The 20,741-nt window shown below is 38.0% G+C and overlaps 1 protein-coding gene across 2 annotated transcripts in view; it reads left to right on the top strand.

Annotated features, from left to right (window-relative positions):
- Positions 1 to 20,741, top strand: part of SMAP1 (small ArfGAP 1) — a 97,648-nt gene that overhangs the window by 54,221 nt on the left and 22,686 nt on the right. The window lies entirely within an intron of this gene.

The raw sequence follows: 20,741 nt of genomic DNA, 5'->3' as shown, positions 1-20,741 counted from the left end.
ACTACTTTTAGACACCACCTGTAAGCTTTTAAATCAGTCACTTTCTAGAATCCAAGTGAAACCTGCATTGAATTCTTGTGTTTCCATTGAAAAGTACTGGTGGGATTGAGAATCACAAGGTTTTAGTTATACATATGGAGTTGTACTTTGCTGCTTTTTTGGCATGATTCTGCTTCAAGAGGTTGCATACAGTGATATTCTTCTTAGTTTGATTAATAGTGATGGACTTACGCCCAGTAAAAGGCTGTCTGTAGGGTATCTTAAATATTGCATGTTGAATCAGTAGGGGAATGCTGGCATCTTGACCATAATATCATATTTCCAGCACCACAATAAGGAGCAGGTGGCTGTTTATCCCGGTACTGAGCTTCCTGAAGAAGGAAACAGAATTTAAGGATTCTTCATATGTGAAGTCACTGATCATCTTCATGCAGGCATAGTATATTGCCAGTGTAGACATTCCAGGCTTGACAAGTTATTAAATTAAAGATATGTAACCAAGCAATTGTCAGTTTTAAAAGAATTTTGTTGATTAAGGTAATTCAGTCCGGGTTCTGGCCATCCTATGGAAGAATCAATGAAGATAGAAAAGAAAAGCAGGCTTTAAACTAGCAAAATGTTTAAAGTGAAGCTATATAAAATTACAGATAACTTCAGCAAACTCACGTATGAGTCTTAAGTTCCTAGTGTCTTCTCTTTTATGTCTTACACTGAGCTTGTTAGCTTTTGAAACAGGAGAAAGTATCTTAAACCCAACAATGAAATGTTAGCATTCGGTACTTATGTTCTACTCTCTACTTCAAAGAACCACCTAATCTGAGCCTGCCTTTGCCTAAGAGCCTCCTACCGGTGACTGGCTGATCTTTAACCTTTAGCAAGCTGATTGTTTAGCCCTGTTTTTTTCATTTTCAGAGCTTATAACGTGTTTAGTAAAGTGCGTTATTCCAACATTGTGTTAATGTGTCTGGTAGTTATGGTTTAAATCTAGCATGTTTTTGTAAGTGAAAATGACAAATTCATATTTTAATGGATTAAGTGCTGGTGGGCTTTTTAGTAAGAATCATCATGTCCTTAAAGCAGTTTCCATGGGAATCAGTTTTTAGGAAAGTATTTGTTGGAGACAGCAGTTTCAAATGCTGAATAGAGTTTCCTCAAGGTCCAGGAGAGATCTACTGCAGAACAGTGAGTAGCAAGGGTACTTGCTTGGTCTCAAGTTTTCAGGAATGTTCCACTTACAGTGATGAAATTACAGGGTAATTTATATTGTATCAAGATCAGCTACCGATTGACGGTCAGCTGCAGTGACTAATTTGTTGGGAGTAGCCAACAGTATGATGTTCCACATAAGATCCTACAGTATTCTAAAAAAAAAAAAAAAAAAAAGGAATAGTGATGTTGCCAAGATACTGGCAGTTGTAATGCTTTTTTTTTTCCTTTTGAGACCTCATGCAATCTTATTATGGGGTAGCAATGTTGTCAACTTCACTGCTATTAATTATAGCCTCTGGTGCTTTTTGTAAAGCATGTTGCAGTGCTCTGATATATTTTTTCATCTTGGTAATAGGCTGACAGTGGTCAGATGAGACAGGGAGTTAGCTTTCTTACTGTGTAAGTGCTAATTTGATCCTGAAGTACTGTACAGTAGTTAATCATAGATCTCAGCTGATAAAACTGTTCCTACATATGTACAGCAAATTTCTTGTGACCGTTAGTCACAAGAAATTTGTGCCTTTACAAGATGACCTGTAAGAATTGCCATAATACAACCAACTACCAGTACAAACTACAGAGCATTCAGTGTCAACACTCTGCAGTTTTTCCAGGAAAACTGTATAATAATTGGAATACTAGATGTTCAGCGGACATATAATTACATATTAATCTATCGTGTCAGGAAACTAGAATTTTATCTTTTGTTTTAGAATTTCTGATATGGGCTGAATATTTATAATGGGGCTGGTATAGTAATCTGTCAGGCTTCAGATTCACGTTTTAAATTGTAGCAAATTAACCAGCAAAATGAATGCATTTATTTCCTTGGATATCAGAACTACAGATTGAGGGTGTTTGTTGCCTTTGCTAGGTCATCTTCACAATGGTTTGAAAAACTAAATTTCTTGAGAAACTCTTACTTGAACAGTTAAAATAGAATTCTTAGTGCCCTTTGGGAAGATGAAAGTAAAACGTAGATGAATGTGATTCTGTTTACACTTAAAGCATTTTTTTTTACTTGAAGATGGCACCTTCCAAGAACAAATTGTCTTAATTTTCAATTAAATGTTATTTTCACATTTTAAGCTAGTAATTGAGAGCTAGAGCCTCTAGAGCACAGGGGACTCTTAGGTAAGTTTTGAATAGTGACTTTTCAATATAGTGACATTTTACAAGTGACTTGAAGTTCTCATAAGGTTATAAATATTGACAGATCTTATTAGTCTGAGGAGATGGGAGCCACTTTTCCAGCACATTCATTTCACAAATTCAGATCCTGGTTTTAGATAAAAGTTAAAGGGAAGTAATCATTCCATATAAGGAGGGACAAAGAACTGGAGCGTAAGGAATAAAGCTCTTGAACTAACGTTTGTAAGGAACAGGAAAATAAAATCTCCCATTTTGTATGAAGTATGCAAATTTTCTCGAAGAACGCAGTAAATAACTGCCTAGTAAGCATGAAGGGACTGAAACTACCAAGGGAATTCTTTTCAGAAATCTGCCAGCTTATTCTAGGAGCAGTTCACCTAGTGAGGTCTGGCCTCTGCGGATGTTCTTGCATCCTCTCTTCCTTTCCTTCACTGTCTACTTGATCCTGCTCAGAATAAGTAAGACAATACTGTAAGGATAAAAGTAGAATTATGTGCTGCATTACTCTCAGTATTCGGTAACTCATGTTTTCAAGGCCTTCCTGAAATGTCTTCTGGCACTCATCAGTTATCAGTTTGAAGTCTTTCATTAACATATTTTATGGAGTTGGCAGGGACCAAACTCTAGCATCTCCAGTACACCAGCAACACTCATTCAGTGAAAGCCTTTGTCTCTAAGAAACCCAGGGTACTTCCCTGTGCCGTTTCCACACTTACAGACCTCAAATTTTCTTTTTTTCTCATGCTTAAGATGACCTTTCCTTTACAATTACTTTGAAAAAAGACTGCAGGAAAACTGCTGGAACGATCACTAGACAGACTTTTACAGCGTGAAAACCAGCTCCAGGAAATGTGGAGCTGAGATGTCCAGCCAAAGCCTAGGTTGTTTGCAACCAACAGAAATAACAATTTTAGCAATACAAAATGTGTTGAGTTGCAAAAATAAACAAGTGGGGCCACTCATGTGCTTCATAATGCTCCTTTAGGGCCAACAGCAAGAGTAATAACACGAGAGACTGTCATGCAATGAAGGCAATTTTTAGATGCTTTGTATACACAATTACAACTAAGATTTTAAATTTGCTTAAAAAAAAAAATTAAAATCTGATGCTTATAACCACTCTGGGGGGGGAAGTCCGTAGTCTGCCACCTCCTACCTATTTCATTAATGATTACATGGGAAAATTCTGAATTTCTTGGCAAGAAAAAACTGGAGAAAATTTCAGCAGCCATCTTTTAAGATTCATCACCCTGCCCACCCTTTCATCAGCTGCTGAGTAGCTTTTCTTTTTAATTTGTCCTTTGCATAGTTGAGGTCGATGAACTTTCCCAAATCAGACATGATTTTCTGTGTTTTCCTTTTCTGCTGAGGCTGACTGAACTGGTTCTTCATTCAAGAGCAAAGTAAAACACTGAACTCCTATTTATTTCTAGTATTTCTTCTGAGAAAGACCTTTTACGCCACAGGAAATTGAATGTGCTCAATTTACAGTCATTTGGCAACTTTAAAAAGAATACGTAGCCTACATATTCTACTAGCGCGTAAGGGAGTTAGCAAAGACTTACAGTAGTTTTTGGAATCCAGACTTAAACTGTTCATTCCTTTTGTGTAGAGTCTCTGCTCCTAGCACAAAGGAGCACTTCAGGTAAGTTGCTTCATGCAGCATGCACCCCATCTGTCCTGTAGCAGTTTTCCAACGAAAGAAAGAACGAGATGCAGTTTGGTCATTAAAGCTGCACAGAATGTCTTAGTTTCAGCTGGGACGGAATTGTTTTCTTCAGAGTGTCTAGTATGATGCTATGTTTAGGTTCTAGGAGCAAAACAATGTTGATAACACCCCAGAGTTTGTAGTCACCTGCTAAGCAGTGTTGTACAGAGCCAAGGCCATTCGCAGCAAAGGGCACAAGGAGCTGGAAGGGAACAGAATTGGGGCAGCTGACTTAAACTGGCCAAAGAGATACTCCATACTGTGTGATGTTATACAGAAGGGGCTTTGAAGGGGGTAGTAGTGCATCTTGCTTTCCTCTGCTGCACAGGGGGCTAGCTGGGCATCGGTCAAGAGGTGGTGAGCAATTGCTTCTGCGTTATTTGCGGAAGTTAGGGGGAGAAAATCCATGTGCCTAAAATATTCAGGTGTGGTAGGGTTCAACTTTCTATATAGCTATAGTTGTTAAATATAGGAAATCTGATATGCTCGAGTGCTAGCAATCCAGAATTAAGCCAGAAATGATTTATAAAACCATCCTCAGAAAACTTAACATGTATTTCTGCTTATAATTTTATAAAGTTCAGATGAGTCCAGGGCACTTAATGTTTTGGAAGTATTTTCATTCAGCACTGTATAGATTTTTATGGTGTTTATCTTAGGGACTTTGCATCAGTTGAAGACTTTCATGGTTCATTCTGATGGTTTAACTGGAAAATACTGCATATTGAGGGTTGTAATTACCATGAAACTACATCTCCTTTTTTTTTTTTTTAAATGGACCCTGTCAAAACAGATTTTGTTGTATTTGGACAGTAACATTAAATGGTCAAGATGTAAAGCGCAAGCTGTTTTTGTCTTCACAAACTATTTGTGCTCTTGCAAACTAATTTTGACATTCAAAGTTAAGATTCTTTTTTTCCTGAGCATATCAGGATGATGAATGTTTTTAAAGGAGTGCAGCAGTTAACTTGATTAACTGAAGTACTGTTCAACACTGTAAGTTGAATTTGCTTTATTATATTGCATTTTGAATTTGAAACTGGCTCTTGTTTATGTATAGAGTTGATTTAAGTGACAGGAATGGGTCAGTTAGAGGTTATCTTTCAGTGGCAGTATATCAAAGGCTGTTTTTCATCCCCGAACTGTGGACTAAATTGCCAGCTTAAACTCAATGATAACAGTGATGTGCTGACTCTGTCCAGTTGTTACCAGCTTGTACCAGATGGCCAGTGTTATGGAGGTACTGACATAAATATATTTGCCCTTTGAGAAAGTACTAACAAACCCCTCAAGTAGAAGTGGGGACACGTTATATTAGCAACTTTTCCTATTCCTGTACACAAAAGAATGTCAAACGTCCATTTACCAAAGATGAAGAAATTGCTGTAGTTTTTGTGTTGTCCCCTCTGCCCTCAAAGGCAAGTAAAACTCCCACAGAAATCATCCTGTCTGGGCAAGTGTGGCGAAAGGAGCGTTAGTCTCTATTAGTTGGAAGAATGAAAGCCGGCTAAAATTTGGGTGTACACTTAAGCACCAGTTTGATGGAAATGGTATGCTTAGGTGTTTATTTTTAAACTGTAAGTATAAGCCAACTCAGCAAATATAGACCTGAATAATAATTTAAACGTAGAATTACATTGTAGGTATTCTAAATGTTTGCTTGATTATGTTATATTTAATGAGATCTGCTAAATCACATGAATTCATATGCATATTCTTCTAAACCTGTAAGCATAATTTTACCTTCCCGAGTGATTTCATTTTTAACGTTTTTTCTTATAATCTTACATAAAATGTTATAAAAATTTGATGTTAATATATAATTGAGTATTTACCAGAGGAACACAAAACAAGTTTTTTCACTGCAGTTGTGTACATAGTCTCAGTCCTTGTTTTCATCAACTAATGCAAAATAGATCTGAGTTAAAGCTCAGCATTCAGGACTATGTGAGTAAAATATAGGACAATCTGCTTCTCTGCCTCCTACCTCCACCAAGGGTGTATTTCAATCTTGTTCTCTTAGTTTTCTTCTTATGGATTTGTGCAGCCTGGTTTTCTGCTTTTAATCCTACCTTTTCCATGTTTTGGAAGAGACCAGATTATTTTTGAGATTTTTGTTGTATGCCCTTCTGCAGATTAGCATAAGAAATGAGATTGTCCTTCCCAAAGCTGTGTAATTCATTCTTTGTGCAGGTAACAAAAGATTCCCTGTGTTTAAGGGTTGCTTTGAAACATAGTCTAATCTCATGAAATTAATCTGCCATGGGTCTTATTACCTATTAGAGCTGTAGACAAAGATAGTAGGAAATAAATATTGCAGGTAGAAGTAATAGAAAGAAAACCTTATTTGTCAGATGGAAGGAAAGAGGATGTTTGTCTTTTTAGTTTCGGAAAAAGAGTGAACCCATAAGAACGGTATCACATTTTTTTCCCTCAGTCCAGTGTGCATTCTCTGTATCTGCTTGATTCTATCAACTCTGCTCCATGGCAGAACATTATTTTCAAGTTTGTTTTTTATTAATTCTAAATAAATGGAATCTTAAACCTATGAAAACAAGCTTGGGTTTGGGCTGCTTTGGTTAAATTTGCCTTCATTTTACTTGCAAAACTATGTTTAACAAAAAGGTGTTAGGTATGCTTAGTTTTCGATGATCCACAGTTACCTTTTTCCTCTGTACAGAGTCAAATCCTAAATCAGACCTGGTTTTTGAGTTGGTAACACCTATTAACAAATGGTATTTTCAGATTTCTCCTGCTTACATGTGATAAGAACCAGCTTTTTCCCGTATGACTTTGAGAAAATTGGGAAGGTAACTCCTGCAGAGTTGCCAGAGTATTTTATGCTGTAGCTTTCATTTTTATGCCTCATTTTAAAATGTTACAATCTGTGCTGAGGTACATTAGTTCTGCTTTTGTCTGTTTATACGATTTGACTCTTACAAGTATATGTAGGTACATATTTAATAAAAAGTGGGCACATTTAAATTGGTTTGAACTAAATCAGCGTTATTTACAGATGGACACAATATTAAGAATACCTATGTGACCAAGACTTAAGCATTGTGAGGCCTGTGAAACCATAGGAGCATGCATGATTGAAAGTGCATATATGCGATCTCATATAAAACACTATAAAAATTACAGCACTAGTTAGATTGCGCACGATCAATGAAATGTGCAGGAACAAAATAATATGGTACCTTTAGAGAAATGGTACCAACATATGGAATTGCATATAAAGAAGGATACAGATTGGATGGGATATGAAGTTGAGAACGGGAACAAGAGATTTAAATGTTGCTCAAAATAATAATCTTGCCATGTTTTGAATAATATGCTTCCTTTGTTTTCCTAACATAACTGCAAGTATTGGATCAGGAACAAAGCACCTAGGAGTCTTTGTGTGTTCCCTTTCATTTTACCATGGTTCAGCTAGAACATGCTTAAACCCCTCAGGAGGGGTACCTCACTTCAGTGTGTGAGCATCAAGATACAGCAGCTGGATAGCAGGAGGAACTGTCAGATGTGCAAATGGTACTTAAGAGCAAAGATGGTAACTTCATTTTTCATGAAAAAATCTCCAAAATTAGTTTAAGCTCTCAATAATTTCTTTTAAAAAAAGAATGTTTAATAGCTTTCAAGTTAACACTGTCATTAAATTTTCAGTGTCTCACAGTTTAAATTAACAACTGACAGATATTGACTGTGTCTTTTTATTAGAAGAATTAGAGTATTTAGAATGTTGAATTCATTGTGTTTTGATAGTTGCTCATGGTAGTAGAACAACGAGTGAAAATTCTTACTGCTCTGATGTTAATCCTGTTACCTAATTACGTTTTCACAGTCTCGATTCAAAGGTATTTGGAAGACACCACTCAAACTTTGGTGGAGATATAAGAATCAGGGCAAGGTAGATGCAGGAGTTTTTAAAGCAATTTGAAGGAAATGGACAAATTTCTCACTCTAGGAAATCTTGCAAGATGCACGGTACAAAGTTAAGTCACCCATTAACTTGTTGTTTAGATATGTAATGTCTGTTTAATGCTGAATTCCTTGTATGTCAGTCAACACTGTTAACCCATCTGTTATCAGTTGCCTCCTATCTGTGATGACAAAAGGAATACAGCTGGGTGAATTTGTCCTTCTGTCTTACTTGAAATTTTTCCCGTAAAAGATTGACACCTGCAGCTAGAAAATGGGACCATTCTGCGGTTGGTCTCCTTGCTGGTTGTCAGTGTACTGATGCAAAATAAAGCCCTGCATCTCATTGTTCAGCAAGTGTATTTCTCAGCTTGAGGGTATTGCAGTTTGTGTCAGAATAAGTTACTGCAGACTTGTCTGCTAGGCAAATAGTGCCTACTGTGCACTATTATTTACACTGTTTATTAGTGTGGGTAACTTCTGCTGTATGTTATCTCAAGATAACGTATAGATTTTGTCTGATATATTTATATCCTCAGTTTACACATTAAGTATGTAACAAACTGTCAGACAAATAGGGTAAAGGTCTTGTGCCAGTCACTGGAAGGACTCGAGTCAGAGGAGCCTATGGGTCAACAGATGGAGAGATCAGCATCTAGAAGCCGTTTATTGCAAAGGCAGTGCACCTGTGACCAGTCACTGGAGGCACCCAGAGTGTGCTCACGTGTGTGTGACAACTAGCACATTTCATGTTGAATTAGCCAGTGAGTAGGATACCAGCATCTGGAAAGATCCATGCTCTGAGCTGGTACTGCCTGTGGGTGTAGGGTCTTGATATCATTGTTTTCAGGATACATTTTCAAAACATAACGTGGTGCCACATGGTTGTGCACGAGCTAAGGAACAGGAGCTAATATAGCTGTATTACTGTAATATTGTCCAGGCTAATTAGCACAGTGTAAGCATAGGGGAAATACTTATTCTTGTTTTATGAACTCAGCTTATGTGATTCTAAAACTGAAGATGTATTTAAGACAGCTTTGCAGAAATACAAACCACGTGTATTGCATTTCACAGCTTGCAAATGGAGCTGCATTTGAATGCTTCCACTCTAATCTGATTCAGAGATGCTGTAATGGGATGCTGCATGAGCCACAGCTTTGAGATGGAGATGTCTAGATTTTCTTCTCTAAAATGACTTCTCTAAGATCTTAAAAACAGGCTTTACTGGATTAGAAGTAGAATACTTAGGTTTTATCTGATCAATTTTCATGACCAGATAAGACAAAATAGGAAAAGGATTGATAAACAGCTTTTCCCTGTGCCTTTTGTGTCCTTGTAAGTGGGTCCTTGCTTCTGGATTCAAATGCAGTCATTTCAGTGATTCTCAGCTGCAAAAAGCTCTGCTTAAATCATTACCTTCAGAATCTGTAGCAAACTTTGTCACCTCTGCATGCAGGCTGCAGGCCTGTTCTTCTCAGCAGCCTTGCCATCTCTAGCTCAGCTCTGGGTTCCTGCTTCTTGTTGTGTTACCTAGTGAATGTGCAGTCTTCTGGTGCTTTCCTTCAAGTGCCAAACTCTAGGAGAATGAACTCATCTCTTTATTTCAGACACTGTTGTGTATTTGTATATGGTGGGGGATATCTCTTTGGTCCCTTTGGGTCAGCTGTCCTGGTTCTGTGTCCTCCCAGCTCCTTGTGCTCACCCAGCTTCTTGATGGCAGGACAGCATGAGAACCTGAAACGTACCTGACATAGTGTAAGCACTGCTCTGCAACAACTGAAAATTAGTGTTGCCAACGTTATTTTCATCACAAATCCAAAACACAGCATCATACCAGCTACTATGAAGAAAATGATCTTGGCCAAAACCAGGACAAGTGCTTTGTCCTAACTGTGAAAATTTAATGACATCCAAATACTTAGGTTTTTAGAGGGTGTCAACGGTTTACGGGCGTTCGGCCCGGTTCCGTGACGAGGGGGACGGGGGACCCACGGGCCCACGCCCTGGGAAAAAGGGTAAGGAGATGGCCCTGAGAGCAAAGAACAGCAGCAACAATCTGAGGAGAAACAAACTAATTTACTAAATAAGATACCAGAATGCAAAACAACACACTATAATACAATATAATTACAATTTAAGCTGATAAATCCAATACAGAGAGAGAGAATGTCCCAAAATCAAGGTAGGCCTTACTCTACTACCGACAATAAGACGGCTGGAGAGCGAGGTGCTGCCAAGACGACAGACAGCGGAAAAAGGGGCGAGGTCTCGTGATCTGCAAGTTTTTATACTGCGAGCTTTTATCTTTTCCCTCCGGCTGGAAAATGGTAACAGAGGAGCAAAGTGCCATGGGGAATGTAGTAGTCCTTCTCTTCTGAGAACCAGGTACATTCACTACATGATATTATGATGTGGAGTACCAATAACCGAAAATCATAAAACCATGACAGGGAAAGTTTAGATTGAGGACAACTTAAAAATGTTTTCCTTTAGAAATGTTTGAACTAAATGGCTTTCATGTGTACAGATTCTTATTTAAAAAAATTGATTCCGTACTGTTGGTTTGTTTGTATAAATGGCCTAATTTAATTAATGTACATCGGTGTGAGCAGTTCAGTGTCAGAGAGTGATTCATTAGAACAATTGCAGTAGACTCTTAAATAACAAATTTAAATTTTCTCCTGGAGTTGGCTGTTTGTTTGAGGCAATTCTAGTTTAAATAAGAGTTGCAGCTTTTTTTTGTCGATGTGCCATGATTTTTGTCTTGATTAGAAATGTGTCAGATTTTGCACGCTGAGATACTGTAATCTGTACAACCTCATAGCGATATCACTGTTGGGGATCTTGTGATTCAATGCAGTATCCTAGTTTCCTGGCTCCTTTTGCAAATAAAGTGGAATGAAAGTCCATCATTTGCTGAAAGTGTCCCAAGTTTTAAAAGATGAATCTGATTACGGAATTTCTTTACGTTTAGTTAAAAGTTAGAGAAAAATACTAATATCTTACAGGAAGGTAAGCAGAACAACACATTTTATCTTTAACTTGATTTAAATTTAATACTATGGAAGAATTAGTTTTAATTTATTTACCTGTCAGGTACAAAAGCTGTAAAATGTTCTTTAAAAATTCCATAACACCTGTGAGTAATGCTTTAAATAGATACTGGCTAAACTAACTTGTGTAGTAGAAGTATATAAGCTGTCAGGAAAAATCATATCTATAGACCTACTGCAATCTTCTAGTAAATGACTAACATTAATTTCTCATATGGGAATTCTCCAGTGTTTATGCTGCCCTCAAAAGTTTTATTGCAAGCAGGTAATGAAGAGGGAAGGAATCCAATTACTTTATGCACAACGCATGAAGTCCCTACCTAATAAAGAGCAGAGAAGGACTTCTGTTCAGTAAGCACAGAAGCATCTGTAAGCTCTAGTGAGTAAACTGAAAATTGCATTTAAGTAGGTTAGGAATGATTTTCACTACATTATTTGATGGATCTTCTAGCTTTCATAAAGCTTCTTGGAGCTACGGTAGGGTATAGAAGTAAATGCTTGAGTAGGTCTGATGTGTATGAAGCAGACTAAATTATAGATTCATGTGAATTTTTCATTGAAGTATGAAATTGAGGAAAACGTTCAGAGAGGCATTTTTTCTGTGTAGTATTTCAGTATGAAAATAGGAGCAGATAACTGGATTGGACAGCTGATGGAACAGATCTCTGACAGTGATCGATTGCTTACTTCAGAGTAGGAGAGAGATGTTTATGATAGTAACTTACAAATGCTCAAACTTAAAACTTTCTACTTGAGAGCTACTATTCATGTGGCTTGTGTCTCGCACCACATATGCTACCCCTCCTAATACTTTGCAGCTAATGCAAACAAGAATAAGGTAAACAGAATCACAGAATTGCATGGTTTGGAAGGGACCTCACGAGATAGAGTCTAACTCCAACGTTAATCTTAAATGCAGTTGTTGAAATCTACTCAATTATTTGCATGAATATCTTATAGTAGTGAATTAGCAAAGTTCCACTTATTTTTTAAACTGTTTTCTGTTTTACATTTCTGTTGGATATCATTTGCCATCTAGAACTGTTAAACCCTTAGTTTGTACATATGCAGATAATTGGCATAAAGTTAAAGTTAGAGAAGCAGAAAATTGGCACTTGAATTAGCTGGCATTATTCTTTTGTCCCAGAGTCACTCGTTTACAATGAAAAATAACCACAGTATGTTCTCTGCATGCTGACACTTCTGAACCTACCCTTAGCATCAAGTTTGTTTCATCATTGTCATTTCCTGTGCAAAATTTTCCTAGCTGACTCTTGTCAGAGGAGGGTTATCTGGTAAATGGGAAGGTGCAGATAAGTGTCTCATAAATGCAGAGCTCAGACTGGCCCATAGACTCTGGAGTGTGTGGTCATATTTGAAAATGTTCGGAAAGGACTGCAGTGTATGGGTAATGTTCTTAAATCACTTCACAAGCTTGGGTTGATTTCCTATTTTATTACAATAATGATTAGGAAGAAGAGAATGAGGATAACTGAAGATTGTGGAGTTGCTGCTAGATCCGAACATTAAGTTTTTTTTCTGTGGGGTTTAACTAATATTGGAGGCCCTCACATTGTCTGTATGTCCAGCTCGCAATTCCCCATTCCTCTACTTGTCTTCTACATTTGTAGCCAAGTGTGTGTGGGTACCATGCTGAGAGTCAGGGAAGCACTAGCTGTTTTTTGCAGAAAGGGAGCGTGGGTAACACCAGAAATAGACCTCATAGCATCCTCTTATGCATGTGAATTTGGTGTATATATATATGACTGTCAGTCATGGTGGCATTGACCTTCCTTCTTGCCTTGCCCATGAGATAACTGTATCCCTTGTAGACAGCGTCATATGTGCTGTTCCGTAATCTTTGTGCAGAGGAAGGAAGAGGATTGACTTGGCAATGCTTTCATTATTTCTCTTTTCTCTGATGAGACAATGAATTATTCATTCAGCAGTTATCTTCAGACATAGCTGGCTGAACAAAATCTGCTGAAATGCCTGACTGGGACACTGGACTCTCTACAGCATGCAGCTTGTGCTTCGGGAATTGCAGACTTGCTGTGTAAAACTCCGGAAGAAGGCATGGCTGCCCATTCCAGGGAGTAGGAGTGGACTTCTGGATGAGTCTGCTGCAAAACTGTAATGGTCTGATTCAGGGATTTAAGGCCTGCATATACAGAGTTTCAGTGGGAAAACAAAACTTCTGAATTCACTGTGACTTGTATGGTGAGTTCCATAAGCAGGTAATTTATGTGACCAAATTGCTCTTTGTGTTTGCTTGGCAAAGTCTATAGCATGCAAGAGACAGGGAAGATTAGGTAGTTATTTCCTGTGCTGATGGAGTGAGATTCAAAAACAGGACATCATGTGGTATGGAGTATCCCCCTGGTCCTTTCAGTAAGCTCTCCCATCTGTATCCCCTCTGAGCATCTTGCTCCCCCCAAGCCTAATTGCTGGATCAGCAAAAAAGGGGAAAAAAGATTGTCCTTGAGGCTGTGCAAGTACTGCTCAGCAATGGTCAGAAACATTGGTATCCTACTGACACTGTTCCAGTCACAAATTGAAAGCACAGCACCTCTATGAAGAAAGTTGACTTCATCCCACACTGAACCATACAAGCAATTTGTCTTTAAAATATATAGTATCAAGTCAATTTCATTTGACTTGGTGGCCAATGATTCAATGTCTGGATGGAGACAGATGACGAGTCGTGTCCCCCAGGGATTGGTGCTGGGGCCAGCGCTCCTTAATATTTTCGTCAGTAACATTGACAGTGGGGTCAAGTGCACCCTCAGCACGTTTGCAGATGACACCAAGCTGTGGGGTGTGGTTGACTCACCAGAGGGATGGGATGGGATGGCATTCAGAGGGACATAGATAGGCTTGAGCAGTGGGTCCAGGTGAACCTCATGAGATTCAACAAATCGAAATGCAAGGTCTTGCACCTGCGTCAAAGCAACTCCCATTTGCAACACAAGCTGGGAGATGAAAGGATTGAGTGCAGCCCTACCAGAAAAGACATGAAGGTACTGGTGGATGGGAAGCTGGACATGAGCCAGCAGTGTGCCATCACAGCCCAGAAAGCCAGCCATATTCTGGGCTGCATCAAAAGAAGCCTGGCCAGCAGGTCGAGGGAGGCGATCCTGCCCCTCTTCTCTGCGCCTCACTTGGAGTACGGTGTCCAGATGTGGAGTCCTCAGTACAGGAGAGAAAAAGACCTCTTGGAGCGCATCCAGAGGAGGGCCACAAAAATGATCCAAGGGATGGAACACCTCTCCTACGAGGACAAGTTGAGAGAGCTGAGGCTGTTCAGCCTGGAGAAGAGAAGGCTCCATGATGACCCAGTAGCAGCCTTTCAGTATCTAAAGGGGAGCTACAGGAAAGAAGGGGTCGGACTCTTTAGCAGGGTCTGTGGTGATAGAACAAGGGGAAATGGTTTCAAGCTTAAAGAGGGTAGATTTAGGTTAGATAGAAGGAAAACATCTTTTACAGTGAGGGTGATGAAGCACTGAAACAGGTTGCCTAGAGATGTGGTGGATGCCCCACACCTGGAAGAGGTGAGAATGGATAAGGCCCTGGGCAGCCTGATGTAGCTGTGTATGTTCCTGTTCATTGCAGGGGAGTTGGACTAGACAGCCCTCAGAGGTCCCTTCCTACTCTGTGATTCAGTTCTCTTGTCCTTGTCAAAGACACGTTCTTATTTACTAGGAGATCTGCTTTATATGAACATGTGAGGGAGAAACAAATCTATAAAATCAACCCTCCACCTTGATGTGCAAATAGAGTAAGATTGTTACTTGCTGATTTATTTGCTTTCAGTTAAACTGATTTAAGAAGTGTTTCACATAAACTAGATTGAACCAGAATAGTGTTGTTATATCGAGAGCAATTAATTGTGAGAGTTCAATAAAATGTAATACTGTGCATTGTCTTTTTGAATTGAGACCTAGTAGGGACAAATAAAAATTTTATTTTTGGCTAGTCTAAACTGATATTCTTACAAACTCTGTTTTTCAAATTAAATCTCAGATCACTTTTATTATCACGCAATGAGTAAATAAATAACAGCAAAGACAACAGCAGTGCAACATTACGAGTAGCTTGCTAAATTATAAGTTAGTCTTTCGTGATGGAATGGTAAACTTTCTCATCTTACAAAAACAGTGAAATTAGTTTTCAAGAATTATGTCATTTTGATCCTGGAAGGATGTGATCAGAATTTGAGCAAAATAAAAGTCAAAACTTTGGCTTAAATTCAAATTTAAAAAATTAACCATGAAATGTTGGGAAATGAACAAGATCAAGAAGTAATTTTGACTATGTAATACCTAGTACCTCTATGGATTAGAAACAGACCGGTGAGTGCACCCATCATAATGAAAACATAAACTTTGTGAGAGTCTTAAGAAGAATTACATCACGTAAAATTATTTAAGTAGGCTTATCTACTGGCTTAAAGAGTGTAATAAATTACATATGGCCTGATTTTATCCACAGTTGATCGCTTTTTACAGCAGTTAGGATGAGAATTCTGTTTGGATGGCTTCTTAGCACAAAATGTTAAAGTTGACCAAGTTGCAATGTAGAAGTATGTGCAGATTGTCAGCATTTAATGTTCCGTCTGCTGATTTCAAGACAATTAACTTCCAGTGAAGGTGTGAGGAAATTAAAATTTATACTGTCATTTCTGTATTTCCATTTCATGTAGCTAGAAAAGAGATGTTTCTTCCTATCTGTAGAAGATACTTTCTGACCCGTTCATTTCATTTGTTAGAGGTAAAGTTAAGAGAAGTTCCTGACTATTTTTAAATATCTTCTCTTTAAATACTAAAAGATGATATATCTTATTACCGAGGTATTACTTATGGATAAGGTTTTAGTGCTGTGTTGCCACAGTATGTTTTATTGTATTGTAGAGCTTCATTTGGGTATAAAATTAGGAGTTGGTGGGATATCACTGGAGAGTAAATAGAAAATTGAATCAGAGCAAAAACTTGAAGAGGAAATTGTTTCCATGACAGCAACTTTATCAATTTTAATTACACAAGTATGTTTGTCTTACTTTTAATAAAATGCAGACTCTGTGGGTCTTGTGATTATCTAAGGTTCTGGCAATTACTCTGTCTCCTAAATATTAAATCAAAATTCAGATATTTTATGAGGCAGTAGAATTTGTATTAGTCTCACATAACATGCATAGTCTTTTCAGATGAATAATAAAGAGAAATTCTATTCAGACGATGGGAAAAAAAAAAAAAAAGCAACTCTTAGTCCATTGTTACTCAGCTCCTGTTAAGTACGTGCCTTTCCATGCCATCCCATACATACTGGCATGCCTCTTGGGATACTCATCACTGCAGCCTCTGCTGCAGTAGAACTTTATTGGTTTTCCCAGTTTTCTTTAACGTGTGGAATATGAATGCCACATAATGTTTCTGCAGTAGATCCTTTTACTTTATTGCTGGAGCAATCTTTAGAGCTGTTACTAAAATTATCTCTTAGAGCTTCAAGAATAGGCTATAAACCAATCCTTAGCAGTGATTTCCATGCATTCAGTGTTACACCAGTCAAGATAGATGAGCACCTTAAAAATTATTCAGTGTTTGGTGCTGGAACTGTGTTGCCCACAGTCTTCCATAGCAGACTGCTTTAGCCCCTTTTGCTGAAAAGTTAAAACATTGTTAGGGTACCTGAAAGCATGGAAGGTCATCAGCCTTGGTGAAGATATCTGATGAGTGAATGCTGTAGCTAACCATTTGTATGTACTGTATCACTTGATGGAATCACAGAATGGTTGAGGTTGAAGGGGACCTCTGGAGGTCATCGTGCTCAGCCTGCTGTTGAAGAGTCACTCCAAATAGCTTTCACTGTTTCCAAGCTGAGAGACTCCACAGCCTCTCTAGGCAACCTGTGCCAATGCTCTATCACCCACACAGCACAGAAGTACACCTGATGTTCAGAGGAAACTGAACTCCTGTTTGCGCTCATTGCCTCCTCTCGTGGCAGTGGGCACCTCTGAGCAGAGTCTGACTGTCTTCTGTGCACCCTTCCTTCAGGAATTTATGGATACAGATGAGATTCCCCCATCTCCAGGCTCAGGAGAAATAAGTAAAAGGTTGAAAGGATAGCGTTGGTGGTGAAAAAGCAATTCAAAGTTACTGTGTTTCAACTAGGTATCAGCTATGCAATCACACAAAATGATGAGATCCGTTCTGGGTCTTGGTAATGAGTAAGTATTTTCCTGCTTCTTTGCTTAAGAGGTTTGCTTTATTAGTGGAAGTACTTACAAGAAGTTCCAGGATTTGCCAATCTGAAGAGCTGTATAAAGGGATGAAATACCTGGCTGAAGAAGTGATAACTTCAGTGGGTTATTTTGGCCCCCTCTGAAATGGGCTTGGTTTTTCTTAGGACAGAAACTGAAAGGAATCTTAGTGCAACAGAGATCACAAGATTTTTGTTATAGTATGTTACACTGCTCCAAAATACAGTAATTTTTAGATAAAGCATAACATGCAATTAAACGGTAAGTTAACAAAATGTCACTGCCTTGTTACGTAGCTTTTTTTTACCCGTTGCATGCTTCTGTGCTCACTGTGTGCGGTATTTAGCTTTAACATCTCTGAAGACCGCTCTCTACATAAAGCTCAGTCGTGTGTGAGTCCTGTTGGAACATAGCTACTAAACAGAAATTAAACATCACATTTCTCTTGAGGATTTGGAATAAAATTTTCAAATGACTCTGATGTGATTGTTCTTTTCTGGAAGTTTCAATGCCTCGTTTGTGCCAGAATTATATAGGTTGGAAGGGACCTATGCAGGTCTTCTGCTCCAGCCCCAGAAATATGCCCTGATCTATCCTATAGAATACGTTACTAAGGCATTGCTTTTCATTGTACCTTCTTCAGGAGGGCCACAGTGCAGTCAGGCAGCCCAAAATCTATGGGGTCAAAGACAGAACAAGACTGTCTCAGGAAATAGCACGTCAAAGGGCATTTTATTTAGGTATTCCTAGGAGTAATTATGTACATGCAGGTTTCTTTTTTTCCTTTTACTGCCTAGTACTGCTAACCTTGCTTAATTTATGCCTAAGCGTAGATTACTTCAAATAGGTCCCTCTCCGTCTCTGAATCATGGCAGACCTTAGGTATACATCATCTTAACCAAAAACTAAGGTACATTTTATTTAAAAAAAAAACAAAAAAACAAAAAAAAAAAAACAGCAACAACAACAAAAAAAACCACCCTCAAACAGGAGAATAGGGAACTCCAGCAGCCAGTGTTTATTGTGGTCAGGGAATGGAGGGTGGGAAGAGGAGGAAACAATGTAACGTCACTGCTAAAATTAAGAATAGGAGAATGTTCAGATGAAATGTTTATTCTATTCTAGATTGCTGCTGACTACTGCATAGTGGGAACTCTGTAATACAGACAAAGTATTGATAAAATGTAAGTTGATGGATAGGGATGGTTTTTTCATAGTGAAAGTAAGTCTTGGTGAAAATTGGCTATATATAAAGGAGAAATTGAATAATGGTTGAAGTAGAGAATCTCTCTCAAAGAAATAACAAGTATTTGCAGTATTAACAAGCTTGAAAATAGTTTAGCAGTCTCTTAGTGTAACTAGTTACAAAGTAATCTTAAAACGCATTCTTCAGGTATTGGCAAGGGAGTGAAATAGGAAAGAAATTGTTGATTGTGAATTAGAACAGTAATATTAGAAAAAGGTACCGTAGGGAATCTTACATAATTTCTATACATTATACCTTAATTGTCTTATCAGACTCTAAATATGCAATTAATGATTATAGAAAAACTTCGCTTAATGAAGCAGGAAACTCCAGTATATGGTTACTATATTTTTATACTTAGATTTTTTAAAAGATTATTTTGCTACAATAATAAGTACTAAACAAAAGAAACTGTTATTTGAACACCATCTGTTCAGATTTACTAATGAATGCAAAGCTGATTTGTTTTCTGTGAAGAGTTTGCCCTCTAAACCAACCCTGTTAAGCTTTAATTTGTTACCAACTTACACATTCCGATAGTTACCATAAACCTAATATGAAGCAATGAAAACTTACACATTTAGTGTAATTCTAACGGTTTTGCTTTTCAGTTTAAATAAGTTGTTGTTCTATACTCAGAAATGATAAACTGTTCAAGGAAAAAAAAGCCAGTCTTATGAATTCCGGCAACAAGTCAGAAAGACTTCTTTTTACATCCTCAGTGATCCATGGTGTTCTGTACAGAGTTGGAGGAGAACCAAGTGGACAAATTTCTATGATAAATTCTGTTCTGAAATATTCTTTGTAAAATCTGATTAATATTTGTAACAGTAATTTGCATTTTATGGTATATTTACAGACATACGCTGAGCTGTAGAAAACCTTGTTCTGAATGATCGGTTCTTAAAAAGTCACTGATGTGCAAAGGTTTACTTTCAGAAATATGCTTTTTTCTCATACCAAGAAATATTTATCTGCAGTATTGAGAAGCGTTCAAAATGTATGCTATTCTTCAAATAATGCGTTCAAACATGGTACTTGTAAGACACTTTAGAATCAGAGAAGCCATGGAATATCTTCCAGCAGCAGTGTCCCATTTATTCTTGAGCAAAGTACATAGAGACAACAGAAGGATTTTTGGCAAGAGCAAGAAAATATGTCTCTAGAAGATGAACAGAGATGAGTTTGAGTGTTCAGGTTCCCGTTCCCTGTCACTGCGGAAATGGAGTTTGTTTCGTTGCAGATGTTTCCCAGAGGATGTCAATGGATGCTTTCTCATTTAAGAGGAATGTCAGCATATTAGGCTGTTCACTGCAGGCATCTTTGAGTACTCTTGAGTTTTTTGTCATTGCTCTTCACAAACACCAAGCTCACGACTCTATCCTGCGTTTGCTGTAGAAGAAAGTAAGGGTCTGCATAAATAACTTCATACCCACGTGCTGAAGTATATTACATAACTGTAAAATTCTCCTAATGCTAAGATTTAATGACTTCGGCAACCTCAATGAGTGTCGAAGCTGGGCTTTAGGAACGGTAATGCTATGGGAGTAAAATGGGTTCCCTTGGACTCAGCCCAGTGCCCAGCCTGACAGTGTTCTTCTACCATCACTCAGTCATCGCTTCTAGTTAACTGCAGTGCTCGCTGGTTGACCGGTCTGCTTCACCTGTCTGTGGTTTTGTGAAGTAAATGCAGCCAGATATTGGTGTGCTGTGAACTATAAATAGTTCTATGAAGTTATTTTCATAATGAAATTTCACGTCAGTGCCACTTGCCTTCAGGCTTACAAAGAAGGACCAAAAAAATAGATTATGTCCTCCTGTGCTTAGCATCTGTAAAGTCTGCATGTTCTGCTGATACTGTTTTGAAGAAGGGTAAATAGTGTCGCTAGTTTGCTGTTCATTTTTTTAAATAAGCTTTTGAAAACCTGAACCTTTTTAATGCTGCTGAATGGTATAGTTTGGAGGCTGAAGCTAGTCAATCAGATTACAGACAGATTTCTGCCTAGTGCATGATAAGCAATGGCTCAGTATAAGATTTCAACTTTTTTTTTAATTTATTCTGCAACTCTTATTTAAAAATCGATTACTTATGAGCAAAGGAATAAGGATTATGTTTTACAGTAGTATGCCTCGTCCTTTATGATCACAACTGCAATTTATCTCGTTACAAATCAAATACATTACAATAAGCAA

This window comes from Numida meleagris, chromosome 3, assembly GCF_002078875.1.
Source record: "Numida meleagris isolate 19003 breed g44 Domestic line chromosome 3, NumMel1.0, whole genome shotgun sequence".
Lineage (NCBI taxonomy): Eukaryota > Metazoa > Chordata > Aves > Galliformes > Numididae > Numida > Numida meleagris.
The sequence above is the reverse complement of the archived record's forward strand: the minus strand, read 5'-3'. Positions and strand labels throughout refer to the sequence as shown.